General features: G+C 40.4%; 1 pseudogene; it reads right to left on the bottom strand.

The window, feature by feature from the left end:
* Positions 1–20,700, bottom strand: part of LOC138780805 (transcriptional regulator ATRX-like) — a 64,103-nt pseudogene that overhangs the window by 12,364 nt on the left and 31,039 nt on the right.

Here is a 20,700-nt window from a genome sequence, read left to right as displayed (position 1 = left end):
GAATCACCTGTCAATCTGCATAATTTTAATAATGACACCTTACTCGAGTAAAAAAAACTTCTAACATTTAGAAGCATCTACAAGTTTTTTGAGTGCTGTTGCCAATCCTTATTGCCAATCCACCGGCTGAACAGGATTTTTCCATGTGTTGAGACAGAACTAGGAGGTGGTGATCCACTGGGACCTGATCAGCGTCTGACTGGCTGTGGTAGTGGCCATACCTGGTATTGCAACATAAAAGTTGATAGGTTGAGATGCAACACCAGGAAAAGCAGCACTTAAAAGAGCACTGTAAGCCCCTTAAAAAAAAACAGAAAAAAAAAAACGGATGCGTTTTGATCCCTTTTTTGATAATGGAAGTCAATGGAAAAACAAATTGAAACTGATGCACACAAATGCATCTTTGAAACACAGATTAAAAAAAAACAGACGCAGAGTGAACAGAGTCTAAAATGGCTTATCCGATATTAGAAAAAACGCAGATCATTTTGAGTAAGGGTCTCTTTACAGGACCGGAAAGTCTATCTGGAAAATAGATTTTATAGATCCCATCCTATCTCCAGGTTGTATGTGGTATGGAACAGAGCTGCAAAACCACACACAAACTAAGGACGGGGGAGGTGCTGTTTCTGGAGAAAAAAATAAAGCGGCCACATGCTTCTAAGCCTAGATAACCCCTCTGAGGAGACTCCAACTCAATGGGGGAGAATTATCAAAGAGTGTAAAATTTAGACTGGTGCAAACTGTGATTGGTTGCTGTGGGCAGTCTAAATTTTACACCCTTTGATAAAACTCTCTCATAGTGTCCATTGCAAAATATTTTATTACACATGGAAAAAATAGCTATAAAAGTTTCAAATGAAATTCTATCAGATGCTAGACCAGCATTTATCTAGGAACATTGAAATGCAAAGCCTAGTGCTTGTCAATACTCCCTGACTGAGTTACACAGGAGCAGCCAAACTTTTTAATACAGGATGACCAGAGACAAGTACAACTGGCACACAGCAAGCTGCTGTAGCTTTTTTGCATGCCCCTCCAAATGCTTGCGTGCGCCCATAATAAGGAAAGCACTCCCAGCTAATTATTGTACTTGCTCCACACTACACAGGCTTTATATATGACAGTATATGCTCAGGCCAAAAGGAATAATAGCTATTAGGTAGTATAGAACTAATTAAGTCAATAATGCTGGCTTGTTTTGTTTTTTTTTGTTAATGAGCCTCACACTATAAAGATGGTGAAGACACTGAAACATAAACCTATGAGGAAGTTCCTCTACAAGAGAACAACTTTGTGGCTCATTGCTGAAATATATTGGTCTCTGCTGTGAGGAGTAACATGACCATACACCTCAATCCTTCTTTGCCTTCTACATTATTTGTCGAAAGACTAGGGGAAGGGCTCCTATAAACTTCAGTGAAAAGTTGTTCAAACCTGCCAACTTCGTCTACACCAGCTGACTGTCTAAAATGTAGGGGGTCCTATATTGATAGGCTGAACTATTTGGCTACAAATAAGTTACAACTTCAGAATTACAGAGAACTTTGTAATCCTCTCTCTTCTCTATAAAAAAAGTTGTCATACTGTGAAAATGTGGAATATATAGGCTAAAAAAGGTAAATATAAATGCATAAAAAAGGAAATCATGAGAAACAAAGCAGTCAAACAAAGAAAACATTACCTGGATCAACCAGGGTCTTCTGATACAACTCCTTCAGCTTTTTGCTCTTCACATTCCTTCCTTGGGTGAGGTTTCGATACATTTCATAGCCAATAATCAGCACTCCTCCATTATCATGCCAACGTTGTAACATGAATCCCCGCTCTTGGGGACGCTTCACAGTGGCAAGTTCACAGACCTGACAGAAAACATACATACACATCTAATGTGTTACCTGAACACCGGCAATGAGGCTCGAATAAACTAGTAAAAGAACATAAAACCTTGGCTAGAAGGTTAGCTTATAAAGTAAAGCTAGTGGAAATAGTATCTAAGCTTACAATGAAATTCATTTCAGTATGAAAAGCAGCGGAAGCACAATCCCTCAAACAAGTGTTTTGCTGGCATAACTTCCATTCCCCTATTCTTAAATTGGTGTTTAGTCAACAAAAAAAATGTTATTCTAGATCCTAGACAGCTGCTGTCATATGTCAGAGTTCCCCACTTCCAACAAACAAATTACTCCTAAGGCCCCGTTCCCACTGAGCAAAGGTAGCGGAATTCCGCGACGGAATTGTCCGCCGCGGAATGCTGTTAGCCTCCCGCTCATAATGGGAGTCTATGGGAGGCGCGCGCTCCTGCCCTGTCCGCGCTGAAGAATGAACATTATGGGCGGGAGGCTAACGGCATTCCGCGGCGGACAATTCCGTCGTGGAATTCCGCTACCTTTGCTCAGTGGGAACGGGGCCTTAAAGACATCTTTAAATTATAACCAACATACTGTAGCTATAGCAGTGGATTTTTATGTACATGTGCAGATGACAACCTTTTGGAAAATACAGTGGATTTGGCTAATTTGGCTAATTGGAAAACATCTGAACAAATCTAATCCACATGGAGCTAATCCAAACAGATATTTAAACTACAATGCAGATTTTAATAGTCAGAAGAACCCACTTTAAAGGGGTATTCCTGCCCTAGTTCACTTTCTGAGCAGCTCTGACTGCCGGAAGCATTGCATTTCTTGTAAAAATGCTTAAGTCACAGTTCGGCAGCATTCCAGCACCGCCATTTTGTGCCGTGACGTTAGCTTGCAGTGGGCATCTCTTCCACCTGGCCCTCCTCTTCTGAAACAGCACTTTGTGCCATACGCTTGCGATAAGTTTATGGTTCAGCTGACAGAACAGAGCCATACTGAGCCATGACAAGCATTTTTACAAAAGTACAACACTTCCAGTGGTCAGAGCTACAAAGAAAGTGAACTTTGGCCAGACTACCCCTTTAAAGAATCTAACAAAATCATGAAGGTTTTATTTAAAAAAAAAAAAAAAAAAAAAATTTCTGTTAAATCCCTCCCTGTTGCCTACAGTTCCTAGTAAGCGTAACTGTCATTTCAGGGTCATATCAATAATTCAAGCGATTTTAAGAAACTCTGTAAGGGTGCCTTCACACCTACCGTATCGCAGTAGAAAATCCGCTGCGGATCCGCAGCAGATTTAACTAAATGAATGAACACAGCATTAAATATGCACTGTCAAATCCGCTGCGGATCCGCAGCAGATTTAACTAAATGAATGAACACAGCATTAAATACGCACTGTCAAATCCGCTGCGGATCCGCTGCGAATTTGTAAGTGTGATACGGTAGGTGTGAAGGCACCCTAAGGGTAGCTTCACACTTGCCGTGTAGCTGCCCCCGCCCTCCCCCAAAAAACATCAGATGAAGCAGGATTTCTCTGTCCATTCTATTCTATGGAGACGGGAGGGGTCGAGAGGAGGGAGTTGTGCAAGGAGGACTGAAAACAAAGTTCATATCCTGCAAGCTTATCCCTCCCAAGCTGCTAGTTAAGAACTGACCTTTTTGACCCGTGAATCCAGCGGTTTATGTGCCCAGACAGTGAGTAAACAGCTGGTATGTGTGTTTGTTCTTCCTGCTCAATCCTCTGCCTCGACCCCTCCCTCTCCATAGGTTATCATGGACACAACAGAACCCATCTTCACTCTGAAGTCGGATTTGCCTGATAATGCACAGATAAGAAGTGAAGGGGGGGAGGGGAAGCCTTTTGAGCACAGGAAGAGGTTTTTTTTGCCTAATAACTATTACAAAGTTTCTTAGAATCGCTTGTTCTATTGATTTCTGCAAAAAAAAAATGTTTTTGTTTTTAAGCAACACTGTGTCCTTTAAAAAAAAATAAAAAAATTAGACAACCCATTTAAATAAGCAGGAGACCCAAATTACTGTTATGTAATATACAAACCTCTAAAGCTTCATCATCATTGAGGCCGTCCTGCCATTTTTCGAACTCATTGAGCCAATTCAAAACTGTATTTAAAGGACAAACCACCAGAGCCGTGGTGAAGTCCAGCTTCTCATTCAGAAGAACAGCGTGCAGAAAGGATACCACCTAAAGGGGGGGGGGGGAAAACACAATAGTATATTGTGACACAGCATTTATTAGAAAACAAGACCTAAACTACAAACCGACATGAGGGTGCGACAATTTCAGCAGGTAAGCAATCTGTAATATCTGAAAAGTGCACCACACTTTCCCAAAAACTACCACTGAAAACCAAGAAACAACATGAAAATCACCCAAGTGTAGATGTTACTGCATTAGAACAAACTAGAACACCCTGGCTTTATGCAATTTCAAAAGGCATCAACCACAAAAAAAAAAAAAAAAAAAAAATTAGATTATATACTTAAGACCCTTTTACGCGGTCCAACAAATGCCGATCAGCAAGACTAGCTCTTGTTGGTAGAGCTTATTCAATGCTCAACCAGTCATGCTGCCTAATAATTTCACCATAGTCGGTATTACATTACGATTTACATAGGAAAATGTGCTATGATTTACATGGCGGCACAAAACTTGCGATTAGCTAACAAACGAGATTTCTTGTTCAACTTATCGATGGTGCTTTCACATAAGTTGATTATCGACAATGAATATTCTTCCTTGCTGTTATCTTTCTATGTATGTTACTTAAAGTATTGTTTTAAAACAAAAGAAAATGTATTCCATCTGTTGCGACATTGGACCTGCTTACATGTTTCCAGTTATTTCTGACTTAACACTTCTATCATAGCATTTCATTTTTGTATGAGGAAATACATGTGCAGCAATGATCAGATGATTAGGAGTTTCCACAAAGAAAATCATTTAGATCATAGCGGATACCCAGAAATGATGCCGTATAGTTTATATGTAGTGATATAGTAAAGTTCTGGAATGTTGGCCATACCAGGGCAAATGGAATATAGAGCCAGCTTAACTAAAACTGCATGGTAAAACCTCATTTGTAGTTGGAGTTGTTTCTCTGTGTCGTAGATATAACTGGAAAAATGGTGTATAGCTTCCAGGAATTACATCATCCAGTTGAATTAGACCCCTTATTTAGATAGTAAAAACAGAGCAGAACTTAGTACACAGTCCAGAGGCTGAACTTGCATTTGTGCAGTTTGATCAGAGACAACTTGATAAAAATAAATTTATTTAAAAAGGGACAAGTGGCTAATGGAAGGCTTCACTTTAATATTCACCAAATCTGGGCCTGACAAAGGAAGCAGTAGCAATGTTTTTTTGGACAGTGCCCATTTAAGTAGGGGCAATATGGTAGTATGGCCCTCAATGAGTCCTACCAAATGGTTTCAATGTACCTACTAAACTGGGGGAAGAAAGCACTAACTTGTAAAGTAAGAGGGCTTAACACACAATCCTTCTCAGATAATCCGTTCTTCAAAGGATTATTGGATGAATACATGAATAGAATAGATACATGGGGAAGAAAAATGGTACTGTGATATAAGTTGTTTTTGTTTCAGTAAAAACAGCACTTTTATTCTGCCTTTAAGGGTCGGTCAGTGACATTTTCTAATGATACAAAGTCAGCTAAAATAGTGGAAGCCTTAAATAGCTGGTAAGTCCATGTCAAGGACCCTTAAATTCCACTAATATTACTTAGAGAGGGGCTAAGGACAAATGAAATTCCAAAATAGACTTAACTCCTTTTCACACACTTTTGGCTTGACATAGCACTTCACAATGGCAAGCACATCTAGAACTAAAAGGGACGTATTTTTCTGAGGCTAATCTTATTGTTATGACTAGCATTGTCTGTAAATACACCCTTGGGGAAGAACCAATTACCATAAAGACTTAAGATCAAAACACTGGCTCCTTTACTAAAATAAATACACAGACTGGACAAACCTGAGAGCAGACAGAGTTTAGCCAGGATAGGGATTCAACGTGTTAGACTCCATATGAGCAAGCAAATTTGAGACAATGGGACTTCAAATGCAGATTTATATTTTTATTAAAAAAGGAACACTTAAAGGGGTACTTCAGTATGAGAACATTTTATTTAAATTAAACTATCACCTCAAGATGAAAAAAAAAACAACAAGGACCCCCTAGCTCCTTAATCCTATGACAACGAATCTCTGATGACACAGGAGCCTTGGCTGGAACTCCCACCCGCCTGAGAGATTCACCAACTGTGACCAGCCTCTCCAGCCTACACCTGAGCAGACAAGGAGTGAAAGAAGCAGGTGCTGTAACTTCACTGATTCTGCAGTGAAATCAGGGCTATGTTCACACATTTTGCTGCAGTACTGCAGTGTCTTCACAAAAATGATGCAGTACTGCAATGAATTGATGCAGTACCACAGTCGGCACTGCTAATCCCACTCGCACTAAAAAATGAGGCACAAATAGAATATCCAGTTTAAGATATCATTGGATGAGGTCCTTATTGTGGGGATCAACTTCAAAGACAAAAGATGCTCGATCATAATATGTGCATGGAGATGAGAAGAAAGAAAAACAGTCAAAATTAAATTGAAAAAGTTCTTCACTTTATTCCAATGTTGGCGTTACTGTTAGAGAAAACTGTGTTGTGTGTGTGCTATGGTTAGGAATAGGCAGGGTGGGGGACTGTGATAAGCATTGCATTCTGGAACTTGTACTGAGAACAACTGCTCAACAAGAAGATACAGCCACAAAATACAGAACTAAGACCCCCAAAACAAATAGATTTTTGGTAGTTTCAGAACTGGGTCAGAAAGGTAAGCAATGCAATATGCTAGCGCAGCAGGCTTATTTATTTGCTACGTCTAGTTGGCGTACCCCTTTAAAGGATGTAAGGGTAATGGAGTTTGGATCAGTAAAACATTGCCCTGTATTTCTAACACACAACCTAGTATTTTGCACACAATACCTTTATGATCAAACAACTACCTCCGTGATGCTCACTGTCAAATTTCACATTAGCACGGTTCTAGTACAGCAAATAAACTGTCGTACAGTGAAATTGCCTAGGAAGCCAAGGTGCATGTCAGTATTTCCTATGCCAACAAAATAAACTTAGAAACTCATAGGAAGAGTTCTGGCAGTCCAAAGGCCATTACAAACTCAGGTGACAAGTGTGGAATTAGCTCCTGACCACACAGTGAAAACGGATGGATGCAAGTTATGCTACGTTTACACGGAGCGATTATCGGGCAAATTTTCGCCATAACAATCGAATTCGAACGATAATCGTACGTGTAAACGCGGCAAATGATCGAAAAATCGTTCATTTTGATCTTTTAACATGTTCATAAATCGCCGTTCGCAAAAAATTCGCCGATCGTTCCGTGTAAACAGTCGTTCACTGATTTTACCTATGTGTGAGATAGGCTTATCCGATCGCAAAACGAATTTTCTGTACGGTATATCGTTCCATCTAAACGCTGATCGTTATAAAAAAAAATCGTTACTTCGAAATCGTTAATTGTACGATCGGGCCAGTAATCGCCTCGTGTAAACTTAGCATTAGTGTTACCCCTTCCCACAAATACTGCTGCAGCCTATTACTGGTGTCATTACAATAATATATCCAACAGATTGCACTGGAAGTCAGTATTGGGTGGCAGCTGTAAGATACAGCTCACATTGTACTGCAACAGCAAGAATTGAATTTCTCTGTTCCCTTCATTTAGAGAAGGCCAAAAGCAACCTGGGGCACCTGAGAAGTTCCTTTTCTAGCCATTGGGTCCCACTCTTCATTGCAGCCAGGAGCCTAATTCTACTATATCTTGAGGAATTTTTAGCATTGTTTAGATTTTAAAAAAATGTAAAAAAAATTAATTAAAAACGATTAAAAAAAAAACTATGTAATAGTTGAACATGTACCTGTAACGTCTTTCCAAGACCCATACAATGAGCCAAAATGCACCCAGAGCCTCTTTCTTTCTTTGTTTTCTTCACAGATTCACAGCAACAGTCCCACATAAACTGGACACCTAAAAGGATAATTTACCAATTATGAATCCATTCCCTATTGTCAGTGTCTGGTTCGTTGCAAGAAAATAGGAGAACACACACTTATTGTTATATTCTCAGAAAGGTAAGTGCTTGTGGTAGTCTGTTCACGCTTCCAGCTATTATCAGGTGCACAGCAATCACATTTTACACTTCGAGGTGTAGTACAACAAATAGAAGCCAGCACTCACTGAGTGTAAAATTAAGCAGTCTTTATAGAAAATCAATAATATATTCACAAAACAGGGTAATTATTCAGCTATACACATGTAGAAAAGGGAGCATAATCACTGTGTTTAGACCCTGTGATCTTTAGTAATAGTCCACAGGCCTGGTTCTTTTTAACTCTGAATGCTGGCTCAGATTTTTTGTTAGGGTGGGTTCACACGTAACAGAATTGCAGCAGATTTCACACTGCAAGCCCCCTCCTGTCACTTTCAATAGGATTACAAAATCCCAGCTTAATTGTCATTCTGCTGCGAGTATGTAAAAGCAGACCCCTTAACCCCCCGCAGCCCGGTGCATACATTACCCAGTTCACGCTCTGGGCGTCCCACTCAGCCAATTTGTGAGAATGTCAGGAAATCAGAAGATACAGAACAAGCCACAGCAGATCTGTAATGTATGCGAGGGGTTAAGTGGGCTGAAGCTTACATACTTACAGCGGGATGACAATTCCGCTGCGAGTATGTAATCCTATTGAAACTGACAGGAGGGGGAATCACAGTGGATTTCGCTGCAAACTCACAGGGTGAAATCCGCTCCAATTCTGTTACGTGTGAAGCTACCCTTAAAGTGAAAAATGTATTTAAGAGCATTTGTCAGTCTTACCATCAACTTGATGGGGTTTCAGCTTCGTGACCAAGTTCTTGTGAACCTGAATCATAGGTTCTTTTGTTTCCTCATTTTCATCCAAAACAAGTTTTGTGGTAATTGGACATTTAACCGGTGAAGCATCCTCCACAATAATAACCTAATAAAGAACATTAGTTAGAAATCCAGCTTCATTCTGACCAGTGCAAGAAGCCAATTGTTCAAAACTCTACATACTAGTAATTGTATGTGTTTGTGAAAACCTCCTGCCTCACAAACAGTCTGTGTTCTTTGAGGCAAATAGCATTTGGAAGGTACAAAACTGTATAATACAATCATGAGCAAACAGATATCAGACAACAAAAAAAAATGTATAATTTTTTTTTACTACTACCACAGTACATACCTCCCTCAGTTTCTCCCGTTCCCGCTCTCTCTCTGCAATTCTCTTCCTCCTCTCTTCTTCCATTTTCAATGCATTTTGAGTTTCTGTTCTCAGCTTGTCATCTTTTATGATTTTCCGTATTTTCTTCCGACCTTTTCCAGGAGATTTGGAGTCAGAGTCATCGTCTCCATCTCCATCTTCTGAGTTTCCCTAAATTATAAGAGCGACATATCACCGGTTTATTAAAAAGTTATTAGAAGAGGAATATGTCAGAATCAGTTTATCAACCTATATTTTTATTTTCAGTAACCTAGCAAAAATTCAAATTCACTGACTGATCCAAATGAAAAAAATTAGACACTCAATTTAACGTGGAAAGCTTAAAGATTACCATTTAATTTCAAATGTTATTCAAATATATGTTATTTATCCCAAATGTACATTTAAATTCTGCAATAAATGAATAATTCCACCACAATAGAAAACATTTAAATTATAAAGATGTCAGGAAGTGATTTCTCTAAAAAAGACAAGCACCCTGAATACTCTCTGCAAAGGACAGGAGCTCAAAAATGAACCAATTTACACTGGGACTTAAGTAAAACAGGTCTAGGACTAAGACAAGAGGTCTGGCAAAATAAAAGTACAGAACTTTTTAGCAAATAAAATTTCCCAAAAATAGGAATTTGTGACTGGGTTTCTGCTGTCCTATCAGAAGGTAGCATAAACTAGTAACAGAGGCAATGATTACAAATATGTATTTTTAACATTGTTAGGATTGTCCACAAATGGGGAGGCATGAACCGAGTGTTAGATTTCTTTTAACTTAGGATAATAAAAAGGCTCTCTAGACTGTACATGTCTTAGATGTGTAACCTAAAAGGCAACAGTGACCTCTGCAGGAGGAAAGGTGGCATTACCACCAATATACTGTGGTGCAGCAATACAACAGAGCATAATACACACATGCAGTACAACTGCATGTAATACAAGGGGTGAAAAACATGGGAAGGAGGCACACTGCTGTATGATGGGGTTTACTGCTTGTATGAGCATCGCGGCATAAGGGCAGCAAGGTAAATCTGTATAGTGTTTTTTTTCCGTTCACCTTTATTTTCTAAATTCCATTTCACAATAGAAAAATTTATTAAAATCTTTAAAAAAAAAAAAAAAAAAAAAAAAGTTCAGCAATAGGTAAAAAAATTTCTAGATTAATATTTTACATACATCAAAATTTCCAGGCTGGTGTTCTACACAGCCCCCAGGATCGACCCCGCTCACATTCCCACAACTAAACCAGAGAATTATAATATGTGCAGCCACCCCCCCCTTTCTCTCCATCAATTCTCACTCTCCTCCCTTCCCATAAAAACAAGACTCTTATATTAAGAAATAAGTAAGAAAAGATCAAATAGGAAGGAGAAAAAAAGAAAAAAAAAAAAAATTTATATATATATATATATATATATATATATATATATATATATATATATATATATATATATATATATGTGTACACATACGCAAAATTACACCCAATCAAAGAGTCCACATTGTATATAGTTCTTAAATTCCCTGGTGACTATTACTCCTAGTTTTATATTATTAATCTTACTGCTTGCTAGAGGTCCCTCTTGCTTGGAGGGAGGAGCTACTAGTTATAGAGCCACCAGCTCCTCCCTGACTATTCGCCACTGAACGCAGAAATGGAAAGAAAAAGAAAAAAAACTTTGAATTTCTCTTGTGCCATAGACTACTAAAAACAAAAAAAGAACTATTTATTTTTTATTTCAACTGAAATTAATTTAACATTGCTTATTTTGAATGAGAATCTATTACTGTTTAATGTGAACGTATTACTGTTTATTGTGTGTATTTTGATTGAGATTAATTTAGGAGGGGCGTTAGATTACATTACATGGAGCGACAGCCAACAGAAAGTCGCTAGCGGGGAATTGTTCTCTTTCAACATGGCGTCTGATAGTTGCCTTTTAACATTACCTATTAGGGTAGCTTCACACGGGCGGGCTCGCAGCGAGATTCTCGCTGCGAGCCCGGCAGGTCCTGTCAGTTTCCATAAACTACATACTTGCTGCGGACCGCAGCGAGTATGTAATTGTACCGCGCTTAACCCCTTCTACTCCCGCCGGCTCCCCCGCTGTAAGCAGCATACATTACCTGTCCTTGCTGCTCGGGTCCGGCGTCCTGCTCTCCCGTCCGGCCAATTAGTGTGTTGCCCAGCCGCAGCCACTGATTGGCCGGGCGGGAGAGCAGGACGCCGGACCCGTGCAGCAAGGACAGGTAATGTATGCTGCTTACAGCGGGGGAGCCGGCGGGAGTAGAAGGGGTTAAGCGCGGTACAATTACATACTCGCTGCGGTCCGCAGCAAGTATGTAGTTTATGGAAACTGACAGGACCTGCCGGGCTCGCAGCGAGAATCTCGCTGCGAGCCCGCCCGTGTGAAGCTACCCTTACACCAAGCGATCATTGGTTGTAACGGCCAATAGTCTGCCAAATACAGACAATCGCTCGGTGTAACAGGGCCTTAAGTGCAGCAAGGCAAGAGTGTATAGTTTGAAAACAGCAGGAGTTTAAATGGCAGATGCTTAACTTGTACTTGTAAAGTACTTGTTTTCACTACTTGTTAAGTGTAGCTCCACACGTACCGCATCGCAGTGGATTTTCTGCTGCGGATTCGCAGCAGATTTGACTAAATAGATGAACACAGCATCAAATCTGCACCATCAAATCCGCAGATCCGCAGCAGATTTTACAGTGCGGGTTTGATGCTGTGTTTATTCATTTAATCAAATCTGCTGCGGATCTGCAGCAGAAAATCCACTGCGATATGGTACATGTGAAGCTACCCTAAAAGAGGATCCGTATAACCAATCCCTCTTAACAGGAGAGGTTTCTGATGATTGGACAACGGCCAATGCTATACCTATCCACAAGAAGGGGATTAGAGAAAAGCCCAGTGACTACCAGCCAGTCACCTAAGCATCAATAATTACATGGGTCCAAATCAACATGGCTTTACTGAGGGTAGATTATGTAATTCATTTCTTTGATTGTCACAAAAGTGCTGGATGAAGGTGGTGCCGTGGATATTGGCCTATCTGGATTTTAGCAAAGCCTTTGATACAGTTTCCCACAAAGAGCTGATAGAGAAGTTGGTAAAAACTCAACCAAATCCCTGGATAGTTCAGTGGATTTGGTGTTGGCTGGAGGATAGATATCAGAGGGTTGTTGTTAATGGTGTATCTTCTGAGCAGAGACTGGTTACAAGTGGTGTGCCACAAGGGTCTGTTCTGGGTCCTGTTTTAAAATGTTTCTAAGTGCCATAGAAGGAGGTTTGGTAGGAAAGGTTTGTCTGTTTGCGGATGACTTTAAAGTGTGCAAGAGAGTTGATATTCCTGGAGGTGTTCAAAATATGGAAAATGATTTAGCTTTGCTAGATAAGTGGTCCAAACAATGGAAACTGCAGTTCAATGTTTCCAAATGTAAAATAATGCACTTGGGGGGAGGCATCCTTAATCTGAGTATCATATCGGCAGTACTGTATTGTCAAAGATGTCCGAAGAGAAGGATTTAGGGGTAGTGATTTCTGACAGGCTTAAATGGAATGTGTCATCACTTATTGTTTTAAATAATGTTTTATGTTAAATATATTTATTAAGAATTTTTGGTGACCGTTTTCATTCTCACCACTGGGACTTAAAGGGGTATTCCCCCCAAAATTATTTTTGCACTAATACGTGGCCCACCCGTAGCTTTCCATCTTTCCAATATAAAGTTATTAAGGATTCTGCACAGTTTTGCTGTTATCTAGCTGCATTCACCTCCACGGATTGCATAGAATCATCAGACCTCAGTCCACACCGACACGCTCCCTGCTCCTGGCCCCGACCCTCCGAGACGGCATCAAGTGTCCTCAGTCCCAGCACACTGAAGTGACTGAGAACACTGATGGGGTGGCTACTGTTACAGAGGGAGACAGTGATCAGCGCAGCTGTGACAGTCTCCCTCTCTAACAGCAGCCACCCGGTCACCCCCAGCCCAGAGCTCACCCAGTGTCCAGAGCCTCCCCACCGTCCAGCACACAGCCCCCTGGCCCACAACCAACTGCCCCCCCCCCCCCATCACCCGTGGCAACCCTTACTCACCCGAGGCATAGCCGCTGCACTCACCCGCGGCGCACCCCCCCCCCCCCCCCCCCGCGACAAGCACCCCCCCCCCCCCCCGCGTGAGCGCCCGCGGCAAGCTCCGCCCCCCGCAAGCTCCCTCCCCCATCGCCCGCAGCTCTGCTACGCCGTCACCCCCCAACTCAGCTCTGCTACGCCGTCACCCCCCAACTCAGCTCTGCTACGCCGTCACCCCCCAACTCAGCTCTGCTACGCCGTCACCCCCCAACTCAGCTCTGCTACGCCGTCACCCCCCAACTCAGCTCTGCTACGCCATCACCCCCCAACTCAGCTCTGCTACGCCGTCACCCCCCAACTCAGCTCTGCTACGCCGTCACCCCCAACTCAGCTCTGCTACACTGTCATCCCCAACTCAGCTCTGCTACACCGTCATCCCCAACTCAGCTCTGCTACACTGTCATCCCCAACTCAGCTCTGCTACAACGTCTCTTCCAACTCAGTTTTGCTACACCGACACCGCCATCTCAGCTCTGCTACACTGTCATCATCTCCTTCATTGTCTCAGCTCTGCTACTTCACCATCATCAGGCATAAACATTGCATGATGGGAAATGTAGTTTCCTATCTTGGATATAGATTGGCTTTTAGAAAAACTTGTAACTCAGGAACGGCAGCAGCTAGAAAGATGGGAGACTGCTCAAAATACTCAGGGGGACTTGGTGAGTAAGGCCAGCTAGGTTTGGGAGCATTTTACTTTTTTAGCTCCTGGGGGGAGTACCCCTTTAAACTAAGACTTCCCGGTCTGTCTGTAGTAATAGGAGGGGCTGTTGTAAAGTGAACTGAGCAGCAACATGTGACACCAGTAGAAAGAGGGGACAATAGCAGCTCCCTGTTGAATGACCTTACACAGGTCACACAGCACGCTCAATGATCCATCTTTTTCCTGGCACCAAGGGTGGTGGAGCAGCAGGGAGCAGAGCAGCGCTGAAAGCCGGTGGGCTTGATCAGCGGAGCACTTAGGGAAGTTTATGCCTCACCATCTGAGACATGGAAAAACCAGGGATGTGATCTCCAGCAAAGGTAGTTGCTAGGGATGTTTTGATAAAATGTTTTGGCCTGTTTTTTAGAAATGGATGGCAAGTTTGATAGTGGGGCTGTCCATTCCACTTCCTCCACTCCATATATTGTTTGGTGTCAGGCACCACAGGTGGAGAGACTGGACCATCAGCAGGTCCATAAAGTTTTGCAGAGCTGAAATCAGCATTCTAATACTTGTGGCACGTACCTTAGAATCACTGGAGTCCTCTTGAATTTTTATTCTTCTTCTCTTCTTCTTCTGCTTCTGTTTGTAGCTTCGTTGGCTCTCTTCCGCTTCCTTCTTTGCTGCCCTGCAAAATCATTATTTTTATACATAAAATTATACACGCACATATACATGTACACAGGCACGTATAGACACTTTTTCCCCCATATGAAAGAGGACTTCTTCCCTCTACTGTATGGAGGGTGTGTATTCACATTAAGATTCTTTTATGTAGTTTTTGAAGCCAAAGCCAGGTTCAATAATTAAGGAAATCTAATGGAACGACAGAGAATACCCTTTTCAAGTCAATTTCTGGCTTTGGCTTAACCCTTTGAGGACCAAGCACAAAATGACCCAGTGGACCGTGTGAATTTTCATTTTTGCGTTTTGTTTTTATCCTCCTCCCCTTCTAAGAGCTCTAGCACTTTAATTTTTCAATCTACAGGGCCAAGTGGGGGCTGTTTTTTTCAGGAATAGGTGTACTTGGTAATGGCATCTTTTATTTTACCATACCATGTTTGACAGAACCCCCAAAATATTATTTATGAAAATATAAATTGGTGAAATTGGAAAAAAGAATGCAATATGGTAACTTTTGGGGGGTTATTGTTGTCTCCGTAATGCACTATACGGTAAAAGCGGCATGATACCATTATTCTATAGGTCAGTCTGAACACAACCATATGCAGGTTTACACATATTGGCTAATGTTATATTTCTTTTATTTGCATTTTATATATTTTGCATTTTTTTATATATATATATATATATATATATATATATATATATATATATATATATATATTTTTTGCAATTTTTTTTTTAATTATTAATAAAATGGGCCTATTGTGACACTTGTAACTTATTTTTTGCACCTACTGACCTGTATTGGGTGTCATTTTGTCCGCCATGATCTCTAGTTTTTATTAATACCATATTTGTAAAGATCGGATGCTGTGATCACTATATATATATACATATATATATATATATATATATATATATATATATATATATATATATATATATATATATATATATATATTTATATTATGTAAAAAAAAAAAAAAAAAAAAAAATAATCGGTAATCCTGGCACTTTTTTCCCACTTCCGTTTACGCCGTTCGCCATAAGGGATGACGATTGCTATATTTTAATAGATCGGAAAATTACGCACACTACTGTATATAATATGTTTAATTTTATATGTTTTATTTATCAAATGGGATAGAGTCGTGATTTCAACTTTTATTGGGGGAGGAGTATTGGGGTATTGTAATAAACACGTACTTTTTTTTTTACACTTTACAATGCTATACCATAGACATAGCATTGATCAGTGAGATAGGCACTCTGCTGATTAAGCCTTCTTGTGGCAGACTTAGCCAGCAGAGCGCCGATCGGACTGCACGGAGGAAGGTGAGAGACCTCAGGCGGTCCGTTACAACGATCGGGACCCCCACAGTCACAATGCGGGGGTCCAAATCGGTAAGTGACAGGGGACTTAAGGGGTTAATGACAGGCTGCATCGCGATCGCTGCAGTCTGTCATTAACGGTGAGGGCCCGGCTGCTCACTGCAGCCGGCCCCCACCTGCTATGAAGCGTGCTCTGCCTGGGGACAGACTTCCAGGGCGTACCGGTATGTCTTTAGTCATCTAGGGGTTAAAGACTGAATAGAAAAAACAAAGATGGAAATACGCTCTTTTTCAGTTATTTCAAAAACAATGGATGTCTCTAATGTAGGTAGACAGCTGTTCAATACCAGTGCTAACTGACTATGTACAAGTCAAATGGCGCTTGTTAAAGAGATCCTTATACTTTTTACTTCACAAGTTAATAGCTGGATTATTCACATGGCTGTTGACATTACAAGTGGCAGCATACCCCGTTTACATGAAGTTGTGTGCCGCACACAAATGACTCTTTTTAGCTCCACAACACTTTCGTACAGCAATACACAATGAAAAAAAAGAAATTTACCTAACGTCTCCTAGCAATTTGTTTTTTGCATGCACTTTTTTGCATGAAATGTATCTACTACATGCAACCACTTTTGTGAATTTTGCGCAATTTTTCCTCACTTCTGCAAAAAGTTCACACATAGTTTTTTTTTTTTACATCTGGTCCGGAGGGTGGCGAATAGTTGCGCGATTTTAGCCTTTTGAGAAAATGATGAATTAGTCTAATAGAGTTTCACAAACTAAAAAAAAAAATATTCAGATTTATTCTGGCACATTTAAAAAAAAAATTAAAAATTCACGTGCGCTACTTCTTGCATGTGAATTTTACTTCATGAATATCGTAGAACAGGAAAAAAGCATAAACAGATAAGTGGGGAAAAAAAATGCGCAAACATTATAAGTGAAAAAATGTGCAAAAGCAATGATACATTTCCATCCCCCCCAACCAATGGCCCAGATTTAATATAATGTGCAAATGTAACAAGTAGACAGACTACAAATTCATCAATGTGGCGGAGGCCATCTGAGTTCTGTTGCATCCAAAAGAGTTCTACGCATATTTTGATGGACAGCGTCGCACATTAGGCCATGCACCTTTTAATGAGGCCACACCCCTTTTTGAGACCTGGCAGAAAATATTTTGTAAAGTGTCTAAAATGCATAATAAATGTGGAGAAAAGTCCTTTGCGCCACATTTGACAACAGTCTGATGCAGACAGATTAGTACATAATGGCCAACGTGTTAAAAATCTGTAGTTGTTGTCTCTGCCATAGATTTTACATCAAAATTGATAGATTTGACATCCAGACTGTAGAGTGTGGCTTCACTGCTATTGTAAATGCTCAGGATTTTTTGCACTAAGCTTCTACAGCATTTCCACAACATGTGACCTTACCCTTTTGTCTGGTGCTGACTGTTAAGAAATTAAAAAAAAAAAAAAAAAAAAGTAAGCACTTTTTTATGCCATTCACTCTGTAGGTTTCTTCATGCTCACTTGTAAAAGGGGGCATTCCCAATATAATAGTAATAATAATTAAATTAATGCAAATACACAATTATGATACCCAAACAATATGTTGCTCATTAGTTATATATATTACCAACCAGTATGTTGGTATGCATATGCATAAGAGTAGCTATAAAGAAAACATTAAAATAATTACCTTGTTCTGGGGCGCTGATCATCAGATTCACTCTCACTGACTTCCTCGCTAACTCCAGAGCCCCCACTTTCAGACTCTGATTCGTCACTGCTCACTAGAAAAATAAAGTTAGGAAAAAAAATAAAGTTATTAAAAAAAAGTTCTTTAATTTATAAATTTATTAATTAATAAATTACATTAAATGTCGTTGCATAATATCTGAAAATAAGTTTCTTATTGATCATATATATAGCACAGATTTATGAAACTGTGTAAAACTGAAACCAGTGTAAAGCAACCAACCACACCTCTGCTTTTATCTCTGGTAATATGAAAGATGAGCAGTCATTGCTTCCCGTGGGCAACTTACATGAGTTTCTATTTTGCACAGTTTGATAAATCACTATTTATCCCATTTATATAAAAACTCTTGGAGCAGAACACAATCCGCAGTAGTATTTTACCACTGTAGTACATGTACTGCTGTGACCACTAGGTCCAGAGATTAAGCATGTCACATTTTAGCCAAAAAGCAGCTATATCATAGTACCTCCCCCAAGGGACATGGAGGTTGAACTAGCAGGGGGTGTTGTGTATTTTTTGCCCCAGTCCCTGGGTCCCTTTAAAAGGTAGACTGTAAGGATATTTAAAGTGTCCCTGTCATTCCAAAAAAAAGTTTAACATGTCAAGTTTTGATTGGTCAAGGTCTGAGTGTTCAGCCCCTGACTAATTAAGTCAAACTTATAATGAAAGACTATGAGGCTGTCGAATAGGGGCAGATAATGACATGTCAATTCTTTGGGCGGACAACGGAATTCGCCCGACCGTAGAATGGAGTCTATGGCATGGACGGAGTTGCGCGCAGGGCCGAGAGATGGAATTCGTAGCGGGGGATATAGCCAGACTGCTTAGTGTGAACCCACCCTTACACAGAGCAGGGAACTCAAAACTGGACATATATGTCAAGTTTTTTTAAATGACAGTGACACTTTAATATTAAAAACAAAAAGCTGGGTAGAGTGCCTCCCAGACACATCACCAGGTGTCACACCTCAGATCAAATGAAGTTTGCAAAAAATCCGGGAAAATAATATTCACTTCGAGCAGGGGGAAAATAGAAAAGAACTTACTGGTCTTCTTGCTCTGGAAGCTCCGCGTCCTGCTCCTGAACCTCCTCTGAGATTCTCCATCTCTCTCTCCTGCTACATCACAACTCGGCTGATGGATGCCCCGCTCAGTCAGTCAGTGACGTGGGCCCACTCAGCTGCAGTCGCTGACTGGCTGAGTAGGTCCTTTTCTGCCTGGTCTTGATGTACCAAGAGAGAAAGAAAATGACATCCGATGGGGGTCCAGGAGCCTGGTGATGCAGTGCTGTGGGGCCACAGGGACCGGTAAGTGTAGGTGGTACACACACACACTGCCAGCACTGTGATTTAATCACTGTAATCAAGCAGTTTTTCTATTTACCACTGGTTCTTAGCCTAAACTGATACTTTCTATTATGTACAGACCAAATCTCAGTGATCACCTCATTACCAAAATTTCAATAATGCAACTCCCTCATAAAGCTGGAAGCAGATAACTTAGAAATCCTTTATGCACAATAACCCCTGCACAGGTGTATCTACATAATGAATTCATTCTCCATCCACTATACTGAAGTCCTGCTTAAACAGCTGGCACTGCCACAATGAGCAGTGATCAGTGCTTGTTGGCAAATCCAAGGCACAAACAACTGGGCAGTCAGGCTGCACAATGATTATTGGATTTTTGGGGGGTTTTGGGGGAGGGGTTGCAGTCTATGTTATGGTAAAATTAAGGGTGTCATACAGAATTATAGCTCTTAAGAAAATAAAAAATATAAGTGTCCTTAGGAGGTCATTGTGTAAAGACGAGGAGGGCTGCAGGGACCATCACCTGTAGTGAATTATAAAAACGGAGTTATCCACATACAGGTGTTACTTTCTGTTGTTAACTGTCTGTAATAAGATGATTGCTGAGAATTGGGCTCTACAGGACAGCAAGTATCAGCTTTTTATGACAGCCCAGTCACCATTATAATCATAAGTGATAGTTAAATTTTGAAAGTACCCTTTCTTCTGTTCCGACGCTTGCCATCCTTTGAATTCTTGGATTTGTCTTTCTTGTCTCCCTTCTCTGACTTCTCTCCTTCTGATTCTGCTTCACTCAGGGACAGCTTATGCCGTAACAAGCGATGTCTATACCGGGGCTTCTTTGCGGATTCTGAGCCAGAATCAGAGTCTGAGCTTTCGTCATTTTCTTCATCTACAACACAAACCTGTTCTGTTAGTATTATCATTCTAAAGACAGGACATACTGACAAATGTTGTTGCACCCAACAGAGGGATAAGGAATATCCAAGATGCTCACCAAACAAATGTCTAGCATAGATCGAACAAGTACATTTTTTTCACCTACATTCTCTCAACTGGAAACAAGAAAATTATTTTTACAAGCAGCAATTAACATATATACATTATAGGTCCTTTACCAAGCAACGTCATGGTTTTTTTTAAATACTTTATATTGTTATAAAACTACATACATACATTGCTTTAAGTTTCTTATATGAATAGACCAGCTCAGGGAGGCCAGTGCTACAATTCTTTTTTTTTTTTTTTTTTTGATTCATTATAACTGTAATGACATGTCAATTCTTTGGGTGGATCGCGGATTGCACTTGAGAAATCACATTGAGTTAATTGGACAGACAGAACTTAAAGCGGAACCCGCCAGGAGGCCTCTGCTTAAAATTTCTCACTTAAAGGGACAGTGTCACATTTTTGAAAAAATTTTTAATAAAAGGTGATAAGAAAAAATAAGTGTGTTGTATTTTTTATTTATTTTTTTTTACATAAGGCTTGGGTGTTTTTATCAAATTAATGTTTGCACAGGGGGCTGCCATGTTTATAGTGTCTGTGTGTGACGTCATTTCACGACACACACACAGACACTA

Source organism: Dendropsophus ebraccatus, unplaced genomic scaffold (genome assembly GCF_027789765.1).
Source record: "Dendropsophus ebraccatus isolate aDenEbr1 unplaced genomic scaffold, aDenEbr1.pat pat_scaffold_860_ctg1, whole genome shotgun sequence".
NCBI classification, from domain to species: domain Eukaryota; kingdom Metazoa; phylum Chordata; class Amphibia; order Anura; family Hylidae; genus Dendropsophus; species Dendropsophus ebraccatus.
The sequence above is the reverse complement of the archived record's forward strand: the minus strand, read 5'-3'. Positions and strand labels throughout refer to the sequence as shown.